Source organism: Heloderma suspectum, chromosome 4, assembly GCF_057233095.1.
Source record: "Heloderma suspectum isolate Gila_16-S chromosome 4, 16-S_ref, whole genome shotgun sequence".
NCBI classification, from domain to species: Eukaryota; Metazoa; Chordata; class Lepidosauria; order Squamata; family Helodermatidae; genus Heloderma; species Heloderma suspectum.
Genome location: NC_139461.1, coordinates 203176705 through 203204461, shown reverse-complemented (window position 1 = coordinate 203204461; position 27757 = coordinate 203176705). Strand labels below are relative to the sequence as shown.

The 27757-nt window shown below is 42.7% G+C and overlaps 1 protein-coding gene and 1 long non-coding RNA gene across 2 annotated transcripts in view; both read left to right on the top strand.

The window, feature by feature from the left end:
* LOC146347966 (uncharacterized) overlaps nucleotides 1-5625 on the top strand; it is a 51437-nt gene extending 45812 nt beyond the window's left edge. The window contains exons 2-3 of the long non-coding RNA XR_014790486.1: nucleotides 2738-2870; nucleotides 5016-5625. This is a non-coding gene — a long non-coding RNA (uncharacterized LOC146347966). The remainder of the gene's footprint in view (nucleotides 1-2737; nucleotides 2871-5015) is intronic.
* The window catches only part of HS2ST1 (heparan sulfate 2-O-sulfotransferase 1), a 129519-nt gene that overhangs the window by 46405 nt on the left and 55357 nt on the right, over nucleotides 1-27757 (top strand). The window lies entirely within an intron of this gene.

Genomic DNA, 27757 nt, shown 5'->3' with positions numbered 1-27757 from the left:
TGATTGAGGTCATACCTGAATGGTTTAGTGGTTTTCCCTACGTTCTTCAATTTAAGCCGAAATTTTGCAACAAGAAGCTCATGATCTGAGCCACAGTCAGCTCCAGGTCTTGTTTTGACTGACTGTATAGAGCTTCTCCATCTTTGGCTGCAAAGGACATAATCAATCTGATTTCGATATTGACCATCTGGTGATGTCCATGTGTAGAGTCGCCTCTTGTGCTGTTGGAAAAGAGTGTTTGCTATGATCAGCGTGTTCTCTTGGCAAAACTCTATTAGCTTTTGTCCTGCTTCATTTTGTATACCAAGGCCATGCCTGCCTGTTATCCCAGTGATTTCTTGACTTCCTACTTTAGCATTCCAATCCCCTATGATGAAGAGGACATCTTTTTTTGGTGTTAGTTCTAGAAGGTGTTGTAGGTCTTCATAGAACCGATCAACCTCAGCTTCTTCGGCATCAGTGGTTGGGGCATAGACTTGAATTACTGTGATGTTGAATGGATTGCCTTGGATTTGTACTGAGATCATTCTATCATTTTTAAGATTGTACCCCAGTACTGCTTTTCCCACCCTTTTGTTGACTATGAGTGCTACTCCATTTCTTCTAAGGGATTCTTGCCCACAATAGTAGATATGATGGTCACCTGAATTAAATTTGCCCATGCCTGTCCATTTTAGTTCACTGATTCCCAAGATGTCGATGTTCCATCTTGCCATCTCATGTTTGACCACCTCCAGCTTACCTTGATTCATTGATCTGACATTCCAGGTTCCTAAACAATATTGTTCTTTACAGCATCGGATTTTCTTTTCACCACCAGACACATCCACAGCTGAGTGTCCTTTCGGCTTTGGCCCAGCCGCTTCACTCTTTCTGGCGCTACTTGGAAATACCCTCTGCTCTTCCCCAGTAGCATATTGGACACCTTCCGACCTGAGGGGCTCATCTTCCGGCGTCATATCTTTTAGCCTTGTGATACGTTCCATGGGGTTTTCTTGGCAAGAATACTGGAGTGGGTTGCCATTTCCTTCTCCAGTGGACCACATTTTGTCAGAACTCTCTGCCATGACCTGTCCGTCTTGGGTGGCCCTGCACGGCATAGTTTATGGCTTCACTGAGTTACGCAAGCCCCTTAGCCACAACAAGGCAGTGATCCATGAAGGGGAGAAAAGCTTTACCTGCCTCCAAAAAGATTTCAAGCAAGATGACAAGCAGACCTCCTTGAAATGGAGGTTACTTCAGGGTTATGAGGCTAGCACAGAAAAGGCAGGGGTTGTGTTGGTTTTCCTTCCTGCAGAAGTTCAAAACAGCCTGTCTGCCCATTGCTTTCTTTGTCTTCCCATCTGGTTTGCTCGTAATGCCAACCTATGGTTTATTTTATGTATGGGCTATTGAATTCTGTGTTGTTGTGATGTGCGAACCCACTTACACTAACAAGCCATGATCTGTTAACTGAGCAACCTAGAAAGAGATTGTTGGGTTGTAAACTCTGGTTTGTTTAAACCATGGGTTGTCATTATGTCTGAACCCAGAATTGTGGATTGTTCATGGGTTTGTTTACCTAGGCTACAGAGGTGGTGAGCAAGAATGGTAACCCCCCCCCCAAACAAACCATTCTAGCCGCTCTACGTGGCAGTACTGCAGGGCCACAAAGGCTTTTGGGATGGGGAAGGGGCTGTTCGTATGTAACAGCTCATCAGTTTAAAAACTGATGTGTTGGGGACGAGTAGGAGAGAGTAAGTGGCTGCCTGTAGTGTGTGCTACTCTTCCACTTTTTACTCAGCAACCCACTATCAGCTCCTGCTTACCATGATGTCCAAATCCAGACTGCTGGGTTGTTCAGGGACTAAATAACCCGGCAGTTAACCCAACAACAAACCATGGGTTAACCACTGGGGTGTTTAGCCCCTAAACAACCCAGCAGTCTGGGTTTGGACATCATGTTCAGCAGGAGCTGATCGTGGGTTCCTAAACTGATTGTGGGTTGCTGAGTGAAAGCGGAGAAGTGAGAGCACTGCAGGCAGGGAGCAGGCAAAGGTGGAGGGAAACAAACCAGGAATTGAGAAAACAACCCATGGTTAGTTTGATCGTCTGCTAGACAAACCCGAGGTGGGCCAACAACCATGGATTAACCATGGTTTAAATAAACCATGGGTTAGCATTGTGTGCAAACCAAGTGAGTGGATTTTAGCATCCCCATAAATGAGGGGCATGTCTCTACCCATTCTGAGTCTTCCACTCCTTGAGACTTTTTTACACTGTTGAGAATGGAGCCATGTAGATGAGTCTGGGACAGGGAGGAATGCAAGATGATGGGCTGCTGCCACCAGTGCTATGAGCTTGGAAGGCAGGTGTCCCTTTTGTGTGTATTGACTTAATAAATCTGCACATTTGGAAGGTCTAAGGCATTGTACAATAATACAGTTGTCAGAATCCTGATGGAGTTAATCAGTCTAGAAATTTGGATTGGATGGAACTTCACTCTTGAATGTGAGTAAGAACTGTGCCAAAAATGCTGTTGTCGCAGCCCTCTTTCATTTATGTCCTCTCATCTTAGTTTTTTAGCTGGGTATGTGAAGGTGTCCTATTTCAAAGGAGACAGAACATTTTAAAGGAGGTTCTGTGACTTTTGTTATGGGAAGAATGTTCCTTTTAATCGCTCTGTGTTTGAGTCACAATAAGGCACTGTGAAGATCATTTCTTGGAGCAATTACATTTTAATGTTTTTATTATGCAGGTTTTTGAAGTGCTAGGAGTTAGTGAAGAAATGGATTATGTACCAATATAATCGACCTTTGGTGTCTTGTGACCTAATTGTACTGGGAAGGAAAGTCTGATACGTTGCTATCTCACTGTCACCTGAAAGCCAGGTACTTCTTCCTTTGTAGATAGATCTTTATAAGCAGATGCAACTTAGTGTACTTAATTCAAAGTCACAAGTGTAAACATTTTCCACTGTACTTAAGTTGCTAACCAAGTTCCTGGGGGAGTCATTATGCACGCTTGCATCAATCAGTGTCTCAAGGGACTGTGTAAGTCATCCAATATTTAAAAAAGAAACTACAGCTTAGTTTAAATTGGGTTTCGACTGAAAAAAATCTGCCATTTGAGATTTTAATTTCATGACACTATTTTAATGGTTTCTAATTGTGCAAAGTGCTGGAAAGTAATTCATTTCTGTGACACAGGGTGGTGGCTAGAATAATAGGGGCAGAGAGTTCGCTGTCTGAAGCCATGTTGTGAGCTTTATGCTGAGCAGGAATTTCACAGTGGGGCCGTTAACGCAACCCAACAGCCCACCATGGGTCATAACCTATGGTTAGGCTGCAGTCTATGTGGCCGCCATTTTGAATATGCAACTCCTGCTTGGGAATTGTTGTGTCATGCAAATCCGTCGAGCATGGATTATGAGAGAGTTAAACAACCCTCCCATGCTCTCTTTTAGGGTTATGCGAGCGTTGTTTAACCCTCCCATATCTCTCACGCGTTGGGTTTGCCCTGCATAACAATCCCCCAAACAGGGGTTGGATATGCAGTTTGGTGACTTTGGGTTAAATACATACACGTGCGCACATACATGCTTTTAATATATTTGCCTTACAGCAAAATCTTGAGCATGTTTACTTAGAGGAAACACAGATGTACAGAAGACTTACTGTATTAAAAAGATATCCACAACCCCAACATGTCACGCTACCCAGACTCTCTTTTTTAATATACTTATTAAAATTATTACAGAAGCTAGGCTCATATGCATTGAAAAAATGCAATAGTAATAATCATCATCCTGTGCACAGTTGTAAAAATTCTGTCTTGTGAAGTGCTACATTAAAAATAGAGGGGAAGTACAATTAGACTTGCTCACTAGTCAGTGTTCGTTGGATTGAAGCTTTAGGCATATGTTTTTCTAACAAATGCATACATTATCCATGGTAAAGATCTTGCTGTTCATGAACTTAAAATATCTGCCAATCAGATATTCATGCTGCTATTAGCAGAATAACTTTGCAAGTATATTGGCCTGCAGGTGTATTTTATGTGTTAAGTTATACATACAATATTTTATGTTCTTAGTGAAGTAATACATATATTCCAGTTCTGCCCTAAATTTCTTTTTATTTCTAAACCCACTCACCACCCCACCCAGAACAGTTCCCCCTCCTCACTTGGTTTCAAGAAATGCCCATGTAACTACCTAAGTTTGTGAGGGATTGGACCAACCAAATTAAGAAAATACTGTCTTTTTAGCTTTTATTTTTTTAAAAAAATCTGCTTTCCCCACAACACTTGACAGCATACATTTCCAGGCAGCAATCAATAGTCTCAAAGTAGACTGATCAATGAGATCAAGAACTAAAATTCACCCCATTGAGAATTTCCATCTAAACGTGACTCTTCAAACCAACAAAAACTATTAATCATTTGACCATGGACGTAATTACTGATTTGTTGTCTTAAAAACACAACCTTGTGGTAATGGATATCATCAATCAGACGACAGCCCATCTCAGTCTGTGAAAATCAGCCCCTGCTGACTGTTAAATGCTTTGCCTGCATTATTTACTATAATGCCTTCACTAAGGATTCCCTGCATGTCTGTGGGTTTGCAATGTAGAATAGCAAGCAACTGATAATGCCTCCAAACATTGCTACAACTCTTACTTGAATATTTTTGGCAGCAGAATTCAGCTGAGCTGGTAATATCAATGCTAAAACCTAGCCTTTAATTCACTGTGGCTCCCAAGGGAAAACATTATTGTGACTAGTTCACAATATACTTTAAGGTAATGGAATCTCTTCCAAGGAAAATAGCAAGCATATTACCGCAGCTCTATTGATACACTAAAAAGCCTGTCATAATATTTCTATGATTGCATTAAGATTTATGGTAAAAGAGGCCTCCCGTATATCTTGGGAAGGTAAAAAAAATCTATTGCTACTTTAATGATAAACAAAGGTTTTTTTTAAATGTATAGAATGCATAATGGGAATATCATATTTCTGTATTTTATTAGGAACAAATGTACTACTTGGTATGAAGAAAAAGCAGCAGCCACCAAGACAAGTTCAGAGAAGACTGGCATAATGATTTATTAGCGAAGGATGAGGTGCTGGAAAGGGAATACTGGAGTAATGTCCTGCGTGCACAAGTATCAACCAATCTTCATGCTTTTTGCAGTGTTAGTGAAGAATAAGGGAGTACCCTGTCCCCCTTGCTTTGGTACTGTGACTTACTATATCCAACTTTCCTAGCAAATAATTCATGCTCCTCGCTGTGGAAAACAGAGGCTATACCCAAATTCCTTTCACCTTTGCATGCCAAGAAAACACATAAGCAGTCCCGTTAGCCTCAGTACTTCCATGAAGTCATGTACTTTTATTCAAGACTGGCTTGATCTCATGGGATCCCTTGTCAGATTTAAAGTGGACATATTAAGTATTGTGCTGAAGTCTCTGACTCCTACAAATCATCTCTCTCAAAGTCTGGTGCCATGTTCATGAAGCCGTCATGGTGAGAAATGGCACTGGTAGGGCTTGTCAAATCATTCCCAGGGTTGGGCTTGTCAAATCATTCCCATCTTTACTTCACGCTTTATCTGCGTTTTATTAAAAGCTTTTCTCTATAATGTGTAGTTGTTCACTTTGTTACACTACAAACAGTCTTGCAAGAATAAATCAGTGTAAGCTTGGAGGAGAGTCCAGGATTTTAACTGGCCTTACATAATTCCTCTTTCATCCTACTACCATTGGATACCATAGGCTATCCTCTATTGATTTGAAGAGACCAGTACTTTTCCCACCCTGTGTCTAGAGGATGCATTTTCAAATATTTTAATAAACAAATGATTTGCCAACTGTGGATAAAGGGTGAAAGAAGGAGGACCAACCTTTGGTTTCTAAATTTCAAATGCTTATCTCTGAGAAGCATGCTTCTCTTCCATTGTGATACAGACACATTAGAGGTAAGTGAGTAGTGATTAGGAGAGGAGACTTGAAGGGGGTGCTGAATTCCCATACCATACCTGGCTGGTAAGCAGTTATAGGCTTGTATGAGCATCTTAATATTCTAGCTTTGTTTATAAAAATGGTAGACACTGAAGAAGTTTAATTTTTCCAAAAACATGCACATTCAAAAGTCCAATTTTCTTTTCAGTATAATGGGTGGCTTTCCCATGGCCAGGTTTGTGGAGAACTATTGCAAACGTCCTTGGTACAAGCTTCAGTTCTGCATAGTATTGTAGACATTAATGTGTTTAGGCTTTATGTGAGGTATGGGCATTATGTGAGAACTAATTATGTACTTAAGGTTTCTTGCCCCAGAAGAGCATTCTTGTAGATTAAAATCAAGAATAACTACGTTTCCCCTATGAGGAAAGCTTACAATATCTGGGACTATTTATGTTAGAAAAAAGTGAGTAAGGTGTACACGATTATGGATGGTATGGAGAAGGTGGAGAGACTTTTCTCCTCTCATTATACTCGAACCTGGGGGCATCCCATCAAGCTGACTGGTGGGAGAGTCAGGACAGATAAAAGGAAGTACTTCTTCACACAGTGCATAGTTAAATCTATGGAATTTGCTACCACAAGATGTAGTGATGGCCACCAATTTGGATGACTTTAAAAGGGGATTGGACAAATTCATGGAGGATCAGGCTATCAACGGTTACTAGTCCTGATGGCTATATGCTACCTGCAGTATCAGAGGCAGTATGCTTATGTACACCAGTTGCTGTGAAATATGGGTGGGAGGGTGCTGTTGCACTCACGTTCTACTCGTTGATTTCCCAGAGGCAGCAGGTTAGCCACTGTGTGAACAGAATGTTGGACTAGATGGACGTTCGTCTGATCTACCATGGCTGCTCTTACGTTCTTCCACAGTGAAGATGAGTTCACACATTATTTATTTATTTATTAAATTTATCAATCGCCCATCTGGCTGGTCACCCAGCTACTCTGGGCGATGTACAACAAAAGAACAGTTCAAAACAATAAAATACTACATTAAAAACATATTTCTAAAAATACCCAAACCCACCCCAAATGCCTGCCTGAACAACCATGTTTTTAATGCGTGGCGGAAGCTTATTAAAGAGGAGGCATGGCAGAGTTCTCTAGGGAGGGGGTTCCACAGAGTGGGGGCCACCAGAGAGAAGGCCCTCTCCCTCATCCTCACCAGTCTAGCTGTCCTGGCTGATGGGACAGAGAGAAGGCCATCTGAGGCTAATCTTGTTGAGCGGCCTGTCTGGTGTTGCTGGAGGTGCTCCTTGAGGTAGGCGGGGCCGGAACCATATAGGGTTTTAAAGGTCAAAACCAACACCTTGAAATTGGCCCGGAAAACAACTGGTAACCAGTGCAACTCCTTCACCAGTGGAATGATGTGATCTTGCCGGCAGCTGTTTTTAATAAGGCGAGCCGCCGCGTTCTGTACCAGCTGCAGCTTCCGAACCGTCTTCAAGGGTAGAGTGCATTACAGTAGTTTAAACAAGGAGACCAGGGTATGTACTACCGATGGGAGCAGATGGTCGGGAAGGTAGGGGCGTAGCTGCCATATCAGATGGACTTGGTACAGCGCTGTCCGGCTCACAGCTGACACCTGAGCCTCCATGGACAGCTGGGAGTCTAAAATGACCCCCAGGCTGCGGATCCAGTCTTTCAAGGATAGCCATACCTCATTTAACACCAGGTCAACATCCCCCAACCTCCTCTTGTCTCCCACCAAAAGTACCTCGGTCTTGTCAGGGTTCAGCTTCAGCTTATTCCTCCCCATCCAGCCGCTCACTGTCTCCAGACATTTGGACAGGGATGCTATGGCCAACCTTGGTGAAGATTTGACCGAGAGGTACAGCTGCGTGTCATCCGCATATTGATGTCACCGCACCCCAAATCTCCTGATGATAACCCCCAGCAGCTTCACATAGATGTTAAATAGCATCGGGGAAAAGATTGGAACCCTGTGGCACCCTAAAAGTGAGCGGCCGCGGGTCCAAAACCTCGTCTCCCAGTGCTACCCTCTGGTACCTGCTGGAGAGGAAGGCCCGGAACCACCACAATATGGTGTCTCCAATGCCCAACCCCTCCAGGCGGTCCAGGAGGATACTGTGGTCAATGGTATCAAAAGCCGCTGAGAGGTCGAGGAGAACAAGGAAGGAGCATTCGCCCCTATCCAGAGCCCTTAACATTCAGGTTAAGTGGTAGTCTTCCAGACCAAAAGTCCTCCTCCGCACTTTTTCTAGTGCTAGCTATTCCTGTCACATAAGAGAAACAAGCAGACTCAGTGGTTGAGTGTGTGTTGTTTTGAATCGTGGGTTAGTGTATTGTCTGAAAGCAGCATGTTTTCCACAGAGTGGGTTATTGTGTTGTCTGAATACAGCTAGGGTGGCTTGTTAACCACCCTGAAAAACCCAACAACGAACCATGGGTTCTCAAGGCGGCTTGTTCGAGAAAAATAAACTGCACTGCATGGTTAACAAGCCACCCTGGATGTGTTTAGACAACATGTTAACCCACGGTTCAACAAACAACCCACAGTTCAAAACAACTCACACTCAACCATTGAGTGTGGGTTAGCATATTGTGAGAATTGCTAAGCTTTGCAGCCTTTGTCTGTGTGAAGTGAGGAGAAGACTCTAAAAATGGGAAGTGTGTGTTCTTAGGATTGGAAAGGTCTCACTTGGGGGCAGGGGGAGATGTTTCACAGATTTGGTTTCAATATGGCAGAAGAAAATGGAGGCAGGTGATAGTGCTCCTCAGCAGACCCAGATCAATAGGTGCTATTGACACCAATGCAACCACTTCTCTACAAGAAAGGACATGAACAAAGTCACTTGATGAGGTCAAGAATGTCTGTTAACCAGTTACCTGGTATAGAATTCTTGTAGATAGTGATCTTACCGCAAGAAGAGAGATTTCAGGCGTAGGACATTTGGCTAATTGATTCTCAGTTGCAACATTCCAGGATCCTCACATCATCAGGAAAAAGCCTTTGCTTCCCAGTTTAGTTTCTGTTGTTGCTTTAATTTAATATTACAAGAGACAACCGACCATGGTTGCTTACAATATTCGTCATTATCACCGTTATATGCATTCGAATTTGTTCTCTGTAACTGGAAAATCACAGGAATAACTAAGTTGTGACCTTGCTCTGAATGAACAGTTCCATCCTAATATTTAAACAAAGCAGTCTTTTCATATTATTTGAACCTCTCTTTAATGAATCCTGTGCAATTTAAATAGACACACATTCAAAACCCTCTTTATTTTTCTGTTATTCTGCTAATATTTTTAGTAGAAGAGTTCCTACTTAGAAGCACTTGTATTTATCATTGGCTCAGCATTTTTATGCTGCTTTGGAACTTCGAGTCCCTTTGAGAAACCTTCCTCTGACATTTGTTGTATTAAAGTTATAGGTAATGTACATCACTCAAATACTAATTATCTTTTTACCATTACAGCACTTTTGATAAGCACTGATTTAAAATGAACTTGTTACCATGTTAATTTGATTGCGTTACTATCATTACTGATTTATTAATGATTTTAATCTACTAGTAGCAAACCCATTATCCAAACGCTGATCCTTATGTGACCAAAATGGCATATTGTACATGCATAAGGAAAGTATTAGGCTTGGGAGGAACTCCAGAGTTTGTACATGCATGAAACATCTTTAGGAGAAAAGTCCGGGAGTAGAGAACTCAAAACAGTCGAGTGAAGATTGAGCATGCTCAGTGGCCGTGGAATACTAAGAGATTGGGGTAGCTGGAAAGGAAAAAAAGCGGGGGGGAACAAGGGGAGAATGGAATGGAGCATCATGGAAAAGGGCATAGCTGGCTGGAGCCCTGAACAGGAGTACTCCACACTGCACCGTTTTGTTCCAGGTTCCACTTGTTAACAATTCTATCTGCTATAATGGAATCCCCCTTCTCCCGAGACTCACGTTTTTTGTCAATTTCCAAGTTACAAAAGTGCCAAGTATTCAGCTACTTCATCAAATTTTATATCATACCGTTATTGTCATGCAGCCTTTATGTTGCAGTATGTTTATAGAGGTGATTTTTTAAACATTGCTCTTAATATTACCACTACCTGGCCGTAGTCATGTTATATCCAAATCCTAATGAGTAACTTACAGAGAAGTTAGGATACCTTGCTTACGTCTTAATTAACATTTTCTGCTTGGTCATGATCAATATGGGAATGCATTTACATAAAGTTAATCAAGCTCTTGTTCCTAACATTTGGAAAAGGTTACAGAGAATTCTTTTTTGATTTGCGAAGTGTTACTTCAGTAATATTACTGTGAAGTTCATACAAGTAATAGCTGGTTCATCACTTAAGATGCCTCTTCAAAAGGTAGAAAGGGTGTGTGACAGGTGCTCCTGAAGACCACAAGTCCATGTTTCTGGTAGTCAGCTGTGGCATTAGGGAATGTAAGCAGATATGCTAAATTTTGTTGTTAATTTTTTTTTGGCTTATCCCTATCATACAGTGTTGCATAATTTTGGTAACAGATCATCTTCATTCAATTTTTTTTAGCAGAATAGAGATTATTTTTAAAAGCATCTGACTTTCTCTTAAATGTTTTTTTTTTTTTAAATAAAACTTAAGTCTGCTTTTAGCAACATTTTAAGAACTGGATTATGACCCACCATCAAATACATTGGGCTGGTTCGCAGAGCACAGCAGCCCACTGTGGGTTAATTTACTTGTAAGGGTTGTTGCCATGGGTTATGTGAGGGTTGTCTAACCCTCAAACAGCCTCTACTGCCTGCATTTGCACAACCCAACAAGCTATGGCAAGCCCAGGCAGCATGCAAAAATGTTGCCCGCAGGCACCTGGCACAATGTGACAGCTCCTGCATGTAAATTAACCTGTGGTGGGCTGTGGTGTCATGCGAAACTGGTCATGATGAGTTAAAACCATCTGTATAAAAGGACCATGAGGACATTCTGACTTCGAAGTTCAACCAGCATAACAGTAGTCATTATGAATATGGCAGCCAACAAAATAGCATAAACATCTTAAGACACAATCGAAATAGAGGAAATCAATTTAAAGTCCTATTGATTTCAGAAGCAGAGGGTAAGCCTCTTTCCCTAGAATCAGTGTAAGTTAAGATGAGTTACTGTCCTGCCCAGTAATTAACAGCATCTGCCTCTGGAAAGTTCAGAGCATTTTAGTCCTTAAGTGATGCTGCTTAGTATTCTTGCATGTGTGCAGTGAGCCAAATAGGAATCCGTTAATTCCATTGTTTCTATCAACTGTAGAACAAAAGGCATGTGGACTACTGTTTGGATATGGAGGCCCTTGTGTGAGAAATGGGCTCTCTCCCCATTCCTCTCCCCATCCCAGCTTCACCCCCCCACACACATTTTGTACTCGATGGTCCTTTGACTTTCATGAGCAGCTTAAGGAGAAGAAGTGGTTACATCAGGAAAGAGAAGGTAGAGAAGCCCTGTTCTCTGAATTCAACCTTACATGTCCAAAGGTTTTGGGTTATACTTCTATGTTGCATACAGGTTCTTCTTAGTTCCAAACTAGTACATGTTAATTGTTATAGCAAGTAATTAGTATGCATGCTTGCTCAGAAAATTTATGAATTACGCAGTGGGAAAATTAAATGTTCTTTTTTCTTGATTTTAAATAGTATTTTAAATTATTTGGATTTCGGTCAGGCCACCCAGTTTTTTAAAAACAAAAACTGGAAATGGGGCAATGTATTGACAGACCTTAAAGGAGACTTCACTTTTAGGCCAGTGATATTAGAATCTTTAAGATTTATTTCAAGCATGTTTTTGTGGAGAGAAGCGTCGATAAAATATTTAGTTTTCTCTTTATTAAGTACTTGCTCTATAATAGAAGTCAAAAGCTAATGCATCATAATATTCCTGGTTTTTCTTTGTTTCCTGTATTCTTGAAGAACACACAACACAATAGTGGCCTGCTAAGTGTAACCAGTCCTCTAAAGAAGCAAAGTGACAACTTAAGCTATATTTAAACTTTGTGAAATTAACAAGCATGATTCGAGCCAGAGGAATGCTATATTAAAAACCACTTCTGAGGAAAAGGACCAATGATCTGTTGATGATTCATTCTGTTAAACTTACACGTTTGTAGGCTGATATGGCCCATCTATTTTACCACAACCGTTTCCTTCTCTAGTCAAATCTGTGTCTTCATCTGCCTTTGTATAACTTGCCAACTCTTTAGACTCAACAAGTCAAGTATGGAACCTGGTCTATCCTCAATTCTCCGTATGGTTCTTCTCATAGGCTTTCTTTCACTTTCACTGCAAATCTGGCCTTAAATTTCAAGATTGTCTCGTGTCTTTTGCCACAATGACCCAGTTCGTATAGGCAAATTGTGGGTTAATTAACACACAATTTGTAGTGCACAAGCGGAAGAGAGTGGACATACTGATTGTGATGTGCAAACCCAGAGTGCTGGGTTGTTTAGGGGCTAAACAAGCCAACAGTTAAGCTCTGGTTCATTTTTGAGTTAACTACTAGGTTGTTTAGCCCCTAAACAACCTTCACCCTAGGTTCGCATGTCACACCCACAACGTATGACATGGCCAAAATCGTAGGTTGTTGATTAAAAGTGGAAGTGAGCAGCTCGCTCGCTCCTGCTCGTGCACCGCCTGTTATGTGTGAACAGGGTCATTGCCTTTAAGCAGTTTTTCAGGTTTCTTATTGACCCAGTTCACATGTCACAGCAACAATTTTTGGGTTGTTTAACCCAGAAATTGCCAGGGACAAGCGGAGCATGCGAATTGCGGGCGAGCCATTTCTGCTTTTAATGAACAACCCTGGGTTGTTTTGTGAAATGCAAACCTGGAATCTCTGGGGGTTTTATGGGTTAAACAACCCAGAGTTAACCCAACAACAAACCTAGGGTCAATCAACCTGGCAATTGCCACTGTGACGTGCAAACCAGGTCATTGTTTTCCTTTTTGATTTCTTTTATCTCAGTTCTATCCTCTTTGCTTGCCTCAACTTTTACCTGCTAACTATTTTTTTTCAAGTCAGGAAGTCAATCAAGGACCTTATCATATTAACATGAATATTTGTGTCATTAGTTTGGACACTTACGACCTTTAAACATTAAGGAAGTGCTATATGATGACCCATGGAAAAGAGTCTCATGTCACCATTTTAATGTTTAAAGGACACCTGTATATCACATTGTTCTACTTTATGATAACTATCCTGTTTCTCCTTCACCACCACTATAGGAACCATTCCCTTTTTTAAAAAAGTTGAATTTGCATCATTACGCTGATGTACTCATTCACCTTTAACACTGTGGCTTGTAATTCTCAATTTGCCTTTTTGATAAAACGGATAAGTGAGGGAAGAGAGCTGTGAAAGCAGGCACTGTAGTTCTGCCCCTGTGTTTTCATAGGGTCGTGCCATTTAGTAAATGTACATCCTGCAAATACTAACAAAACAGATTAAGAGTGTAATCCTATGGGGATGGCTGTAAGCCCCTGAACTCAGAGGCTTACTACCATCCAATGCAGAGCAGGAGGAGTGGTAGAGGCGATCTTCGCCTCTGTGCTCCTCCCATTCTGCAATTCAGCTAGACGGGCTTTTTCACCCATCTAGCTGAGGTGTTGGGGAGGGGGAGGGAAGGAGGCTGGGGAGGCTGGAGGATTCCTCATAAGCCGGCCTCTCCAGTCCCCTCTTCACCTCCAGGAATGCCCCCTTTACCTTCCCTCTGAGGTTGCTTTTGCGACCTCAGAGAGGCATCTGGTGCAGTTCTCTCCACCCCAGCTGCAAGGGGGAGGGGAACTCAGACTCCTGGGTCTGAGGTCAGAGCGCTGGTTCCAACCTTGGATCCAGGGATCCAAACTGTCCTCTGGCACCCCAGACACTGTCTAGGGGCCATAGGATTGCTCTTGAAAACAATACAATTAATTAATTAAAATCAATAAAAGAAGATGGTAGTATGTAAACATCAAGGGTAGTGTCCAGTGTTAGCCCTACATAGAGCAGACCAATTGAAATGAATGAAACTCAAGTTAGTCAAGACTTACTTGTTCCATTCATTTCAATAGGTCTATATAGGACTAACATTGGATACTACCTCCAGTCAGTAATACAGGAGAGCTAAAAAGTCATAGTGGGTTAAAAACTCTAGAAGTCTCAACAACCTATAAAGATTACAAGATTGAAAAGGCCTAGGAGAATTTTGTTAAAAATAACATTTTTGCCTGATGCCAAATCAGTAACTGGGTGCCAGTTGAGCCTCCCTGAGAAGGAGCATTCCATAGATGCTACAAGTGAGAAGGCCCTTTCTGGTCACAACCCACTGAACCTCAGAAAACAGGGAAACCCAGAGCCTTAGATGAAGACCTTAATAGTCAGTTGGTATTATTGCACATAACCATAGGTTCTTCCAAATGATAATCAGGCAGACTGGTGCAGGAGAAGGCAGTCCAGAAAGTACCAGGGTCCTAGGTTGTGATAGGCTTTAAAGATAAGCAACAGCACATTGAATTGAACTTGGAAGCAGTGAGCCAGTGCAGTGGTTTTATCACTGGTGAGAGTCAGTGGGTTGTGACCAGAAAGGGCCTTCTCACTTGTAGCATCTATGGAATGCTCCTTCTCAGGGAGGCTCAACTGACACCTCAGTTAGTGTCAGGTTTCCCGATCCCCCCAGCACACATGCTCAGGCAATCTGACACCAGACACCCAAATCAGTGAGATTTCTTTATTGCAGGAAATTCCACAGCAAAAGCTTAATGGTTACACTCTTCAGAAATCATATAGCTGATGGTTAGTAGCTGTAGACTCTATGTAATTCCAGAACAGTTCCAAAGCTAAACACTACTACTGTGACTGAGATCCTCATCAACATGGTTTCCCTGTTGCCGTGTCCATGGTTCTGAACACAAGGGAAAGGACTCTGGATTTCTGGTGTATCTAAGAAAGGCAATCCTTGGCTAGGTACATGAGGTTCCAACCCCAGACAAGGAATGGGAATGATTCCTGGAATGACCCCATCAGGCAATCAAGGGATAAATTCTTGAAAGGCCTAAACAAAACCATAGCTATAGAGAGTCCAATTTTGAATGTTTTGTTGATAACTCTAGGCTACATGGTCGAGGCGTATCAAGATCAAGGGAAGGGTAAACCCAGACATGCAAGTGCCACTGCTTTTGCCTTGTTAACTCCACACTGCATGCGTCCAGGCAGAGGAAAGTCCAAAAGTCGTAGATCAAACCCAGCCTGCCAGTACACTGAGCTGACAACAAAGACACACAATCCGCTGCAAATGATAGTTGAAGTCTATGAAAAGCCTCACAGTACTTTTCATGGCAACTCTTTAGCAAACCAAAGTACCAGTTAAAGGAGAGTCCACGTGCAGAGTGCCTTCAAAATACCAGATGATGTTGGATCCAAACAGAGAACGCTTCAGGCAATGAAGATGAGATGTTCCTAGCAAAGGCTCTTCACCTTTGCATCAGCTTAAAAGGGAAGGCATGACTGTAAGACACCCCCTCTGGATCCCTTGACAGACAAGGGCCTTTAGCCTTTCAGCAAGGCCCCTGTTTAAACAGGGCATCACTGCTCAGACCTCCAGCCGTGATGCTTCAACCTGGGCAAGCCTTCTGCAAACCCCACCTCGCCTCTGTTAGGTTCTCAAGGACAGCTTCCAGCTTCCCTGCCTGCCAAGGCCAGAACAACAGGTGGACAGGGAGTTGGGTGACTCCTGGCTCTTCTCTGAGAATACTGACAGAGTTAAGCTCTCACAGATTTTGACATTCCAGAGTCTGAATAGGCCTAAGCCCTTCCAGGCTACTTCTAATCAAATCCTGGCTATAACCTACAAGGCCCACTGCAGTGCTGAAGCTGGGCTCTGACAGTGGGTTCACAACCGTATTCTGAACTAATTGCAGTATCCAGACCACCATCAAAGGTGACACTACATTATAGTGCATTGAATAACAGTGGCCAGGCTGTCTCTGCCAAGGAGAGGGCTGCAACTTTTAGAGAGCTATTGTCACAATATTAGAGAAGAAGCGAGCCCAATGTATAGCTCTTTAGGCTAACACTTAAGCTAGGCTGGTCAGTGCCTGGATGGGAGATTGCCTAGGAACTCTGTTAAAGAAAGGTGGAATATAAATGTAATAACTATATAATGCTGAAATTGAACTAAAAGTTGAATGCTGTAGCTCTCATCCAAGTAATTACCTGCTTGTTTTTCTTCTGGAATCCTTAGGTAAACTTGAATATGTTTAATCTTTTTCTTGATGCATCTTTTGTGAGATGAGTTTGCTTCAGGCAGACTTTTTCTTAGGCTAGTTTTTTTTTTTTTTGCTGGATTTATGAGCATCAGTTTTCATTTAGTGAAACAGCTATAGCTATTTTGATGGCTGAAGGGAAGAAAGCAGAATGTTCTGAGGAAACGGAGCCAGAATACACAATTTCCCCCCACCTCCAATTTAGTTTTTTAAAAGTTTGTAGGCTTTGAGCAACATCCGATATTCATAACCTTGGATTGAATGCTACTCATGGTTTCCCAAGGAAGCTGGAAGATTCAGTGACAATTCCTACCTTCTGGGCTACCTGTGGCAGCATATGCCCAAAGCACTGCCTCCTCCAAAATACTGAGGTTAGGATTTGGAGGAGTACTTAGTGCTGAAATGCTGTCCAATTATTTCCAGGCTTTCAGATTCCATGCTGTTGCTTTGGATACACGAATTGCAAACTATTAAAATGCAGTCCATTAAGGAGGAAACACGAACGTTCCCCTAAAGTACTCGGAACTGAAAGACCTTTCTAATCTAATTCTTTTGAACATGTAAAGCCAAGCCTGTCTGTCGGTTCCTCCAAAATTCCCTAGGCTTCTCAGTGAAAGCATTTGTGCTTGTTTCGTGACAGAATAGCTACAGGAAAAAGGCGGAGACAAGTGGTTGCATAATGCCAGTGGCTATGAGATGGCATTTTCAGGTCTCTGTCGTCTTACTGAGCTCATTCAACTCTAAAAACCTGTCCCAGACTCTGCTTTTAGATAGTGCACCGGTTTTGTCCATCCTTTTCAAAGGAATTCAGCTAGATTGACAAACTGCTTCATTTTTTTTTTTTTGGTGCAACCTCCTGAGTCACAAAAAGTGTTGTGATCATGTCAGATGGTTCTCTGCTTTGATGCAGTAAAGACCAAAGCAAAAATGGTCCTTAACCATATGTGTAGTTAACAAAATCCTGAGTTAAGGAACATGAATATACACGAAATGGTTTAATACTAAGAAGTGCAAATGTTAAACATTGTAACAAGTATTTTATGTTTAATGTTCTACTTTAATGTTCCTGTCTTGTCATAGGATACAACATGGCTGAATCTTGCAGGTGCCACCACACACCCTTCAGCATTGATACTGGAGGATGTTTGTAAATGGAAGTTCAGATTCAGTGACAGAATGTTGAAATTGGCACCGGAATATCTTTCAAAAACAAAAACTGGAAAATTGGTGCATTTCCCGATAGGGAAGCAGATAGTTGGTTTGGCTGGTGGGAAAAACTAGAGGAAAGGAACAGGAAATGTTGTGGCTTTGGGAACCAAGTTGATGGGTAGGTTGGAGATGGGGAGGAACCTCATATATGGCCTAGTTACTGGGGAAGGGGAGTATTTCCCTCTTGTGGAGCAGTGCAAAGGATGAAGAGGACTGAATTCATATATCGGTTCAAAAGAATTACACCAGCTTTTGGCTGTGTAAGATTGTTTTTCGCCCCTTCAAACTGAGTTGTAACAAAACAATTCCATTGTAGGCAGTTGTGCTCAATCTACCAGGTTCTTCGTGGTCTCTGTGCATGTGCGGAGCCTCGATTCAGGAAACTTCTATAGCTGAGGAATTTTGGCGGGAACCCCTTCCCCATCATCCCACTGCACATATTCCAGCGGGTTCCCACTCAATTCCTCAGTTCTTCATCGACTGCCATTGTAGTAGTACTCGACAGAAGGGACTTCTTAGTCTTGTGAATGTGCTGAGAGGATTTTGCATTTTTTTCACTCTTCTTCTAGTTTTTTCTGTCTTTATAGTTATTCATTTTGGTTTATTTTTATTTTGGTTATAAGCAATTGTTTGATCACATGCCGCCTTAGGGCGTATGGCCGTTAAGGCCCCTTTTCGAAAGTGCATTCGTTATGGGGATAAACTGCCTCCCACTGACTGTCACTCTCCGTGCCTGCTCTGCTTGGGTGAAGGACATATTGTGGAGGCTTGTCACCACTGCATATCATTTAGCAAGCAGGCAAGGAAAAACCCGTGCTGACAGATTCAAGGCGATTCTTTGGGAGAAGGCTTTGAAGGCAGCAGATGCACCTAAGAAATCTATGGTGTCTGGAACAGATCAGTCAATAAGCGTGGCTAAGGGTGTGGATAAGCCCTCTTGGGAGGAGATTGTGGAGAAATTAGTGGCTTCACCTTCTCAGTCAGCTCCGGCTCTAGCCATGGGCCGTTCTGACTCGCCAGCTATGGGGGTGATCTTTGGTGGTCTCTCTAGCAAAGAAAATATTGAAAAAGGCAAGGCCTTCCCATTCTTTGGAGGCACAAAAGAAAAGGAAAAAGAGGAAGGAGTCTTAAAAGATTGCTCCTCCTATTAAGTCGCCTGCTTGTTTGCTGACTCCTCCCTCAATGCTAGACTCACCGATTCCAGTGGTTTCTGCGTATCGACATCGGTACTGGTTCCAATGGTGTCTATTCCGGAAGGGGAGATAAGAGACTCGACACTGACTCAGGATTGAGGGCGTGTTGGGATGGCTCCAGTACGAGAGCATCACCATGAATTATCCCTGCAATTTGTCTGCTCAGCTTATTCTCGTAGGGGTGAAAGGGCGCCTGCCTCTAGGCAGACTTATTATTGGGAGAGGTCTCGATCTCTCCGTTCCAACTGGGACTGAGGATCAGATCGGTCTTTTCCACTGAGATGTCGCCATGACTGGGACGACTGGAATTACTATCGACCTGATCCCTATCCATTTGGTCATTATACATACCAGGGAGTTATGCGACATCACCAGGGGTTCTTTCCTATGGCTCGACCATTGGTTGCAGAAGTTTTTATGCCACCACTGCCTCCTCCGCCAGTTGCGAGGGCACCACCTCCTGTGTTGCCGCTGCCTGCGCCTCAGTTTTCTCCACATCCTCTTCTACCGTCGGTTCCCAAGTCTTCCGAGATGCAGAAGGTTGATGAGTGCAGAGTATCTTCTCTGCTTCCTCAAGCAGAATCTTCTAAACACGATGAGAGAGAGGTTCAGGGGGATTCCTCTTGTTCCCCAAGGGGGGATTACCAATCTGACTCTGCTTCAGTTTTGTCTGTTCTGTTATCACTTTCATCGCCTGATGGTGCAGTGGGCTCTCAAGATCCATCCTCATCTTTGGAGGATATGGGACATTTTTCTGAACAAGTCTCTAGAATGGCCCAGTCACTCGGCCTTGAGACTCAACAACCTGTGGGGAGAGTTAAAGATTTGGTATTTGATGTCCTTCATACTGACTCTGGTGGCTATTCCTTTTCTGCCGACCTTACTCCGGACTGTGCAGGTTTCCTGAAAGGCACCCTCCTCCATAACTCCAAATTCTAAAAGGCTGGAGACCATGTATAGGATTCAGGAGAAGGATGTGAGATTTGTATTTACTCATCCTCCCCCAACTCAGTTATTGTAGAATCATCGCAGGGAAGGTCTAATTGGATTCATTCTTCTCCAGTAGATGAGGAGGACAAGAGATTGGATTTAATGGGCAGGCGTATTTACTCTTCTGCTTCCCTTGGTTTGAGGGTCACAAATTACTATGGCTTGTTACCAATTTTTTTTTTTGTGGGAGAAGATTGGCTCTCTGTGTGACTACCTTCCAGATGATCAGCATGAGTTGGTGCATGCATTTCAGTCTGAAGTGAGTAAACTAGTGAGGCAACAAATTAATACTGATTGGCACCAAGCCAACTGTGATGCCAAGGCGATGGTGGAAGTTATTGCGCTCTGATGGCATGTGTGGCTGAGATCGGCAGGCCTCACACAGGAGGCATGCTCCCAAATTGAAGACCTTCTGTTTGATGGTGTGGGTTTATTTAACTCCAAAACTGATGAAGCCATGGATACTATACAGAAGGTGAAGACCACAGCACAGAAAATGGGGCTGTCACAGTCTTTCAACAACGCCACTGGTACCGTCAATCGTCTTTCCACCAGCCTCGACCTCAACTAGATTGGCAGGTGCACCAGCAACCAGTCTCTCAACAAAAACATCAATTTGCCTTGACATCACAGTTTCAGTCATCTGGTAGGAGACCAGACTATGTGAGGAAACAACATCTTTGACTGCCCACTTCCATTACCCCTTCTCTTGGACCACTCTCCTCTCTCTGGCTCCTGCCTTGCAGCCTTTTTTCCAGCATGGCAGCAAATAACAACAGACTCCTGGGTCCCCGCTATTATTCGTCGAGCTTACAATATCGAGTTTGATGCTTTTCCACCCTTTTCAGGAATCGCAGCCATGACTTCATCTCTAGTGCTTCTAGAGGAGGTGGACAAGCTTCTTTCAAAGGGCGCAATCAGACCGGTCCCTCCATTGGGATCCACGAAGGGCTTTATTCCTGTTATTTTGCGATGCCCCAAAAGGATGGTGGGCTTTGCCCAATTCTGGATCTCAGAAGCATCAATGTGTTCATTCCCCCAAGAATGACTACATTGACTTTGATCCTATCCCTGCTGCAGAGAGGAGATTGGCAACCATTGATCTGAAGGATGTGTATTTCTGTCTTGCAGTAGAGGAGTTCAGCCAACATTTTCTATGGTTTACAGTCAGTGGTCTTGCTTACCAGTTCAGGGGGCTGCCTTTTGCGCTCGCTACAGTTCCATGGGTCTTCACGAAATGCATGGCTGTGGTTTGTGCCCATCTCAGGCTTCAAGGAGTCTAGATCTATCCTGACATTGACAATTGGCTTCTAGTTGCTCAGTCAAAAGGCTGTTTGCAGAAGGCCATCCTGTTTACGTTGGATTTGTTGGAAAACCTCGGCTTGTGCGTGAACATGGACAAATCGTTTTTGGCGCCATCCCAAGTTGTCCAGTTCATCAGAGCTTCTATAGATTCCCTGGAGGGTCGGCATTCCTTCCTCGAGATCAAGCACAAGTATTAGTGCAGCTTGCAATGGACGTTCCAGCTTGTTGTACCATACGAGCTTACGTGATACAGAAGTTACTTGGGCTGATGGCAGCTACAACAGCAGTGGTCCTGTATGCACGCCTTTGCATGAGGACGTTGCAGAACTGGTTCATCAGGGCATTTGAGAGTCAGGCTACAGCTCCTTCTGTTGTCAAGGCTTCGCTTTGCTGGTGGACAGTGTCGTTGAACCTCTTACAAGGCTTGCCTTTCCATCTTCCTACCCCAACAATGATGGTCACAAAGGGTATCGCGCTGCTAGGTAGGGGCATGCACTAGGTAGGGGCATGCGAGCTCCTCAAGGTGCAGGGCCTATGGTTGAAGGCAGAGGTGAACAGCCACATCAGTGGTCTAGGGCTTCTTGCTGTCAACAAGGCCTTGAAGGCTTTCAAAATGGTCCTCTGTGGTCATCGCATCCAGATCGCTTCCGACAACATGACAGTTGTTTTCCATCTCAGCAAACAAAGGGGGACTCATTTGATAGCACTGATTTGGCTGAAGATACAGCTCTTGGAAGGGTGCCTCTCCCAGGCTATCGACTTTACTGCAGTTCATATTGCAGGCAAAGACAACTCCTTGGCTGATCCTCTGAGTCGCTCCTTTCTAGTCTCCCATGAATGGGAGTTCAATCCGAGTGTCTGCAACCTCTTGTTTCATTGGTGGGGTCGCCCCTCCTTGGACCTGTTTGCATTGGAGGAGAACGCAGTGGTCCTCAGTTTCTGCAGTTGAGTGGACAGAGGTGCGAGGTCTCTTGGAGACACCTTTTCCCAGAATTGGAGGGGATGTTTCCTCTCCATGTTTCCACCATTTCCCCTTCTCCCTTGAGTGATAGTAGGGGAGAAGTAGTAGTAGTTGGGAAGGATGACGTGGAGGGCATCCTGATTGCACCGTGGTGGCCCAGGCAGCCTTGGTTTGCCAAACTCCTGCATCAGTCCAGAGGGGACTATCTTCAGCTCCCGTCAACATCAGCCCTGTTATCCAGGGACAGAGGCAAGGTGAGACATCCAGACATACTTACCTTGTGACTCACGGCATGAAGGATCTGGCAATAGATCGAATAAACTTAGCTGCTTCACTTCAGTCTGTTCTTGAGGCAGCTAGAAAACCTGCTACCAGAAAATCTGGGCAAGTTTTACTTTTTTTGCTAGAGACAATGACTTTGACCCTGTCTGCTGTACTGTACAGGATATTTTGAAGTTTTTATTCTCACTCCATGAGCAAGGACTGAAAAGTTCTTCTCTGAGAGTTTACATAGCAGCCATTTCGGCTTCCCATCTTGCTGATAATGTCTCCTCAGTTTTCTCATATTCTCTGATCTGCCAGTTTTTGAGGGGAGTTAGAAATCTTGCTCCTCCTATGAAACCTCCAGTGTTGGCATGGAGCATGTCTGTAGTACCGCATGTGCTCACCAAGAAACCAGTCGAGCCACTTGCTACAAACAATTTTCGTATTCTCTTGCTGAAAGTGGTGTTCTTAGTGGCCATTAATTCGGCCCGATGCTCTGGAGAATTATATGCCCTTTGAGTGGACAATCCATACTTGCGTTTTCATAAGGACAAAGTAATACTTTGTCCTGACATTGCTTTCCTGCCTAAAGTTGTTTCAAGTTTTCATTTGGGTCAGGTTATAGTTCTTCCTGCTTTTTTTGCCTCGCCCTCGATTGGAAAGACAATTGGAAAGACGCTGCACACTTAGATGTTCGCAGGGCTTTGGCGTTCTATAAAGCTAGAACGGAGTTGTTTCGTCAATCCCAGCATTTGTTCATCTGTTATGGGGGATCTAAGAAGGGACTCCCCGTGTCCTCTCAGTGCCTGGCGTCTTAGGTAGTACAAGCTATTAAACTGTCTTATGAACTGCAGTGCTTGAAATTGTCTGGTTCAGTGACAGCGCACTCAACCAGAGCAGCAGCGACATTGGTGGCATTTGAAAGAGGGGTGTTGATACAAGATGTCTGTTGGGTTGCAACCTGGTCGACCACTTCCACCTTTGTCAAGCATTATCGTCTCAACGTTCAAGCCAGGAGAGAGACTGCTCATTTGGCCGGATGGTGTTGTCAGAGGTTATTCAGTGAGGACACTGACCCACCTCCTGCTACATAAGCTGGTTATTTGCCCATATGTGTGACACACAGAGACCACGAAGAAGAAAGTTAGTTTGCTTACCTGTAACTGGAGTTCTTCGAGTGGTCACCACACAATGCACCCACCACCCCCACTTTGGTGTCAATGTCATCTTTGGTGTTGGTACCGGGGTTGCTTGGTCTTAAGGGGGCCACAATTGGCGGTCTCCTTGGAACAGAGAGATTGAACAGGAACCTGCTGGAATATGTGCAGTGGGATAGTGGGGGAGGGGTTCCCGCCAAAATTCCTCAGCTATATCAGAGCTCCACACAGGCACAGAGCCCATATGTGTGAATGCACAGATGACCACTCAAGGAACTCCAGTCACAGATAAGCAACCTGACTTTTTCCTTGCAGAGCACCCACTGCCATTGCTTGTCCCTCCCTAAATCTACAATACAATTGTTTTTTATGATGACTTTACCAAAGAACACAGCCAAGCAAAGTGAGAGCTCTTCTCTAACATTAATTACTCAAGGCTGGCCTTCTGTTCCTAGTGACTGCCATACCTTGGATCATTCAGCCACTGCTACTTCTTTAATGTCCGGTGTGTTGGAAGCAGGAAAATAGAGGGGAAGAACAAGACCTGCTTTAAAATTTTTAATTAATTTTTATTGTTTATTGATTACATTTATATCCACTTTTTTTTCTCTTGCAAAGAACCCAAGGTGGCTTACATGGGCTTCTTCCTCTCCATTTAATCCTCAATATAGCCCTGTGAGGTAGGTTAAGCTGAGAATCAGTGACTCACCCAAAGTTAGCCAGTGGGCTTCATGGCTGAGTGGAGCCTAGAACTTGTGTCTGCTGAATTGTAGTCCAACACTAACCACTACACCAGCTCTCAAATTGTCAATTTGTTGACAATTCTTGCACTTCCCAGGAACCACAGGTAGCTTAAGGTTGCAAACCTATACCTATTACCTGCTGAGCTCAATGGGACTTGAATCTGAATAGAAATGTATAGAATTGCACTATTAGAGTCAAGGGTTGGGCAAACCCTGCTGTAAATCAGAATGCAATAATGTATCTGTCGCTTTTTTACCCTAGACTCTTTTATAACATAACTTTATATATTAACTATATATAATACAAACATTACCACTTTTAGTTACTGCTACAAGTGAAGTATGTACTGGGTATTGATGGAAAATATGTTGGGATGATTTGATTTTTGGAAAAGTTTTAAAGTTTTGTTTGATGGTTTGTTAGAGTTTTTAAATGTGAATAGATTTTTTGAAGTTTGTCTTAATTGTATATCAGACGGTGGCTGGGTCAAGAGACTCTGCTTGGGGCTGCCCCCGTGCTGTCTGCCCTCATCAGCCCAAAAATTGGGGGGAACACGCAAACCCATGCGTTGCTTGCCAAAACACACACTTCAAATACATCCCCTCTCCATCACCTGATGGGAGTCTCACAATCTGAAAGAATTATTTTACAGGAAAGTGTAAAGGATGTGCTGAGGACCATTTTTTTAAAACGTGTAAAACGTTTCCCAAAACCTGTTGTCAAAAACCTTACCGTGTCTTGTAATAAGGATGACCCTGTATACAGATCTTCACATTGAAACGTTTTTGAGGTGGATTTTAATGGTGTTCTAAAGTAAAGGAAGGTAGCTCAGGAATTGCCTGTTTTGAAATATCAGTCTATAGGTGACTTCTGTTAAACAACCGAAATGGTATGTTTCCCTTGTTCAACCTCAAAGAATCAAGGGGAAGCATGATCTTACACTCCCTCTAGTGGTAGACAGGTTACAGTAGCTTCTCTTTAAATGTATTTGGGCCGATAAATAGTAAACACCTAAGAACCTTTCTAAATCAGTTGCGTTATCCAGGGGTCAAAGAATATCAGGCCTAAACATAACAAAAAGGCAGGTATAATAGGACTGACTGCTGACTGCTGGTTAGCCTTTTATATTTGTAGACAAAGGACAATCCTAGAGAGAGCTCTAATGAGTAGATAGAAAATAAAGATTGTCAAATGCTTGTCTCTGTGACAGATGTTCAGAGACAGCTAGTCTGAGCTCAGTAGCTCTTCTAAAGTAGGGTACACAGTACCGTTAAATTTCAGACAGTTTACACTATTTCTCACCAAAGCTCTGATGCATGGTACATATACTTTTCTATAAGGATATGTTTTTCCTCTGAAGTGGATCCTTTTTTTCTTTTTTTTTCTTTTTAACACATCCTAGGAATATGTTCAATAAACTGTCCGGAACAATGTTTACAGCATGGTTTTCCCTCTCCTAAACAGAAGTATTACAGAATCATAAATGCTAACTTTATTTTGAGTCTAGTTTGGTTTGATAAAACCAAGTTTAATTAATGCAGTTGGAACTGCAATTCTGTTTTTTAAAAGTTATATTATGTTGCTGTGTTCGGTATGAATCCCATGTAGAGCTGATTTAAGTGACAACTGGGGTGGGTGGCTAATGGTAAGCCATGCTCTATTTCCAAACTTTTAATTGCACAGTTAAGCTTACCCTTTGGAGATATGACAAAAATAGCATTTTAGTTGCCAACACTGGAGAATTACAGTAATATTATGAGAGCAAATATCACCAAAGAAATTAATCTTAAAATTAAGGGATTATATCTATTCTGGCTGTGACACCAGGTTATCACATGAACTCTAGCAACCTGTTTAACTCTGGCTGCATTATTTCTCAGTCTGTAAAATGAAGATAAGCGCAAGAGTCTTGATAAATCAACCATCATGGTGTTTTTTAAATAAACGACTAGATACTAGTAAAAAGAAATCAGTAGCTATATCTTAAATAATTTGATCCAGTAGCTGCTTAACTAATAGATTAAGAACATTTTAACAGAATTTCCATTAACAAGCTGGTGAATGGAATTGTGGTGCCCTGGCACTTGGCCGTTATAGTATGCTAGCTCAGATTAGTGTGATAAAAGGTTGGAGCCTCCTATGTTTTAAAGTATTCACAATAGTTTGGATCAGGTTCTCTCAGATGATACTGGAAATCCCAAAGAGGGTGGCACTCCAAAAACAGCTCAGCAAAGATTGGATATGCTCAGTAGGCACTGAATGTTGGCTGATAAAAAAATAGACTGGAGAGAATAGAATGAACAGAAACACTCCACAGTGCAACATTTTGCACTCTTTTCCTCTCTCCCAAAGAAATCCACTCCAGGTTTTTCTTCCTTCCCTGCAGCAGGTGCCCTTGATAACTTGGCCTCTTTCTTTCATAATCAGCCTCGGGAGTTGGTGCAAAATGTCTAAGGTGTTTTTTTTCATTCTGGTGTGGAAAGTGGGAGAGAAGCCATTTGCAAGCAGGGCTGGGTAATGGAGAATGATAGACATGCAAAAGGGGGAAAGCAGACAATAAAAGCCTGAGGGAGGAAAAAGGAAATTCGAAATTGTCTCCAGCCAATTGGAATAAGTGACAGGAGCTTATGGACTGGGAGTAATTTGGAAGGAATATATTCTCAGGGTGAGAGTGGAAGCTAGGGCTGAAAAGGTGATTTAGGAGGAGGAGAACAGTGGCAGGGGAGGGAAGCAAGAGACTGTAAAGGAAGCAGCTCTGGACACTGAGGCAGAGAAACTAAAACAATACGGAGCAGCACCAGAGAGACTGAAAATGATGTGACCCCACCTACCAATCAGATCTGTAGTATTGCTAGCAAGGGAAGGGAGGGGTAAAGGAAGAAACCCTTGCGAATGTCATTCAGAACTAGAGATCAGACACTGTCAATCTACTCCAGATGTTTTGTGCGTGTGTATATTTTTGTGGCAGTCTAATTTAGCTGCTGTAATGCCACGTCCCTCCTTGGACATTCTTGCTTGCTAAGATCAAATATTTTCTCTGCTCTGCTCTGGCTTCCTGGTGAGTGCATTTCTTAAAGGCTATCCAAATTAGTCGTTTTAGAGGTTCAAATTGGATGTTTGAATTCTTTGTGATCCTTACTGAAGAGTAAGTAGTTGATTAAAATGGAATTTGTAAAGCTCAGTTTTAGGTTTTAGACAGTTGTATGTAATTTTCCTTTAAATTTTCCTTTAAAATAGTTTAAAACTTTGAAGCTCTTTAGGTTAAGTAACTTGTAACTGTTAGAGTACTATAGCAACAGGTCTCTTTTCAACACAGATATGGTAAAGCTCATTGAAATAAACAGTAAGTGCACTGGATTGTGTTCTTTATGGCAAGCTCTTCACCTTTCCAGGACGTGTATCAAGCACAAAAATGTCTTTTGTTCTAGAAATGGAGGAATCATTTGCATGCTTTGCTGTCCATAAGTGGAAATAGAGAGAAATGGTTTATTTATTTTATTTATGTATTACATTTATATCTCACCTTTCCTCCAGGGAGCTGAAGGGAGCGTACATCGTCTCCTCCCTCTTTTTGTCAGGAGCGCCCTGGCGGCCTCTTTCAGTAGACTCCAATAGCCAACTCAAGACACAGATGAAAGGATTCTTTTCAAGGCTTTAATCCTTTTACAACTTAATGACTCT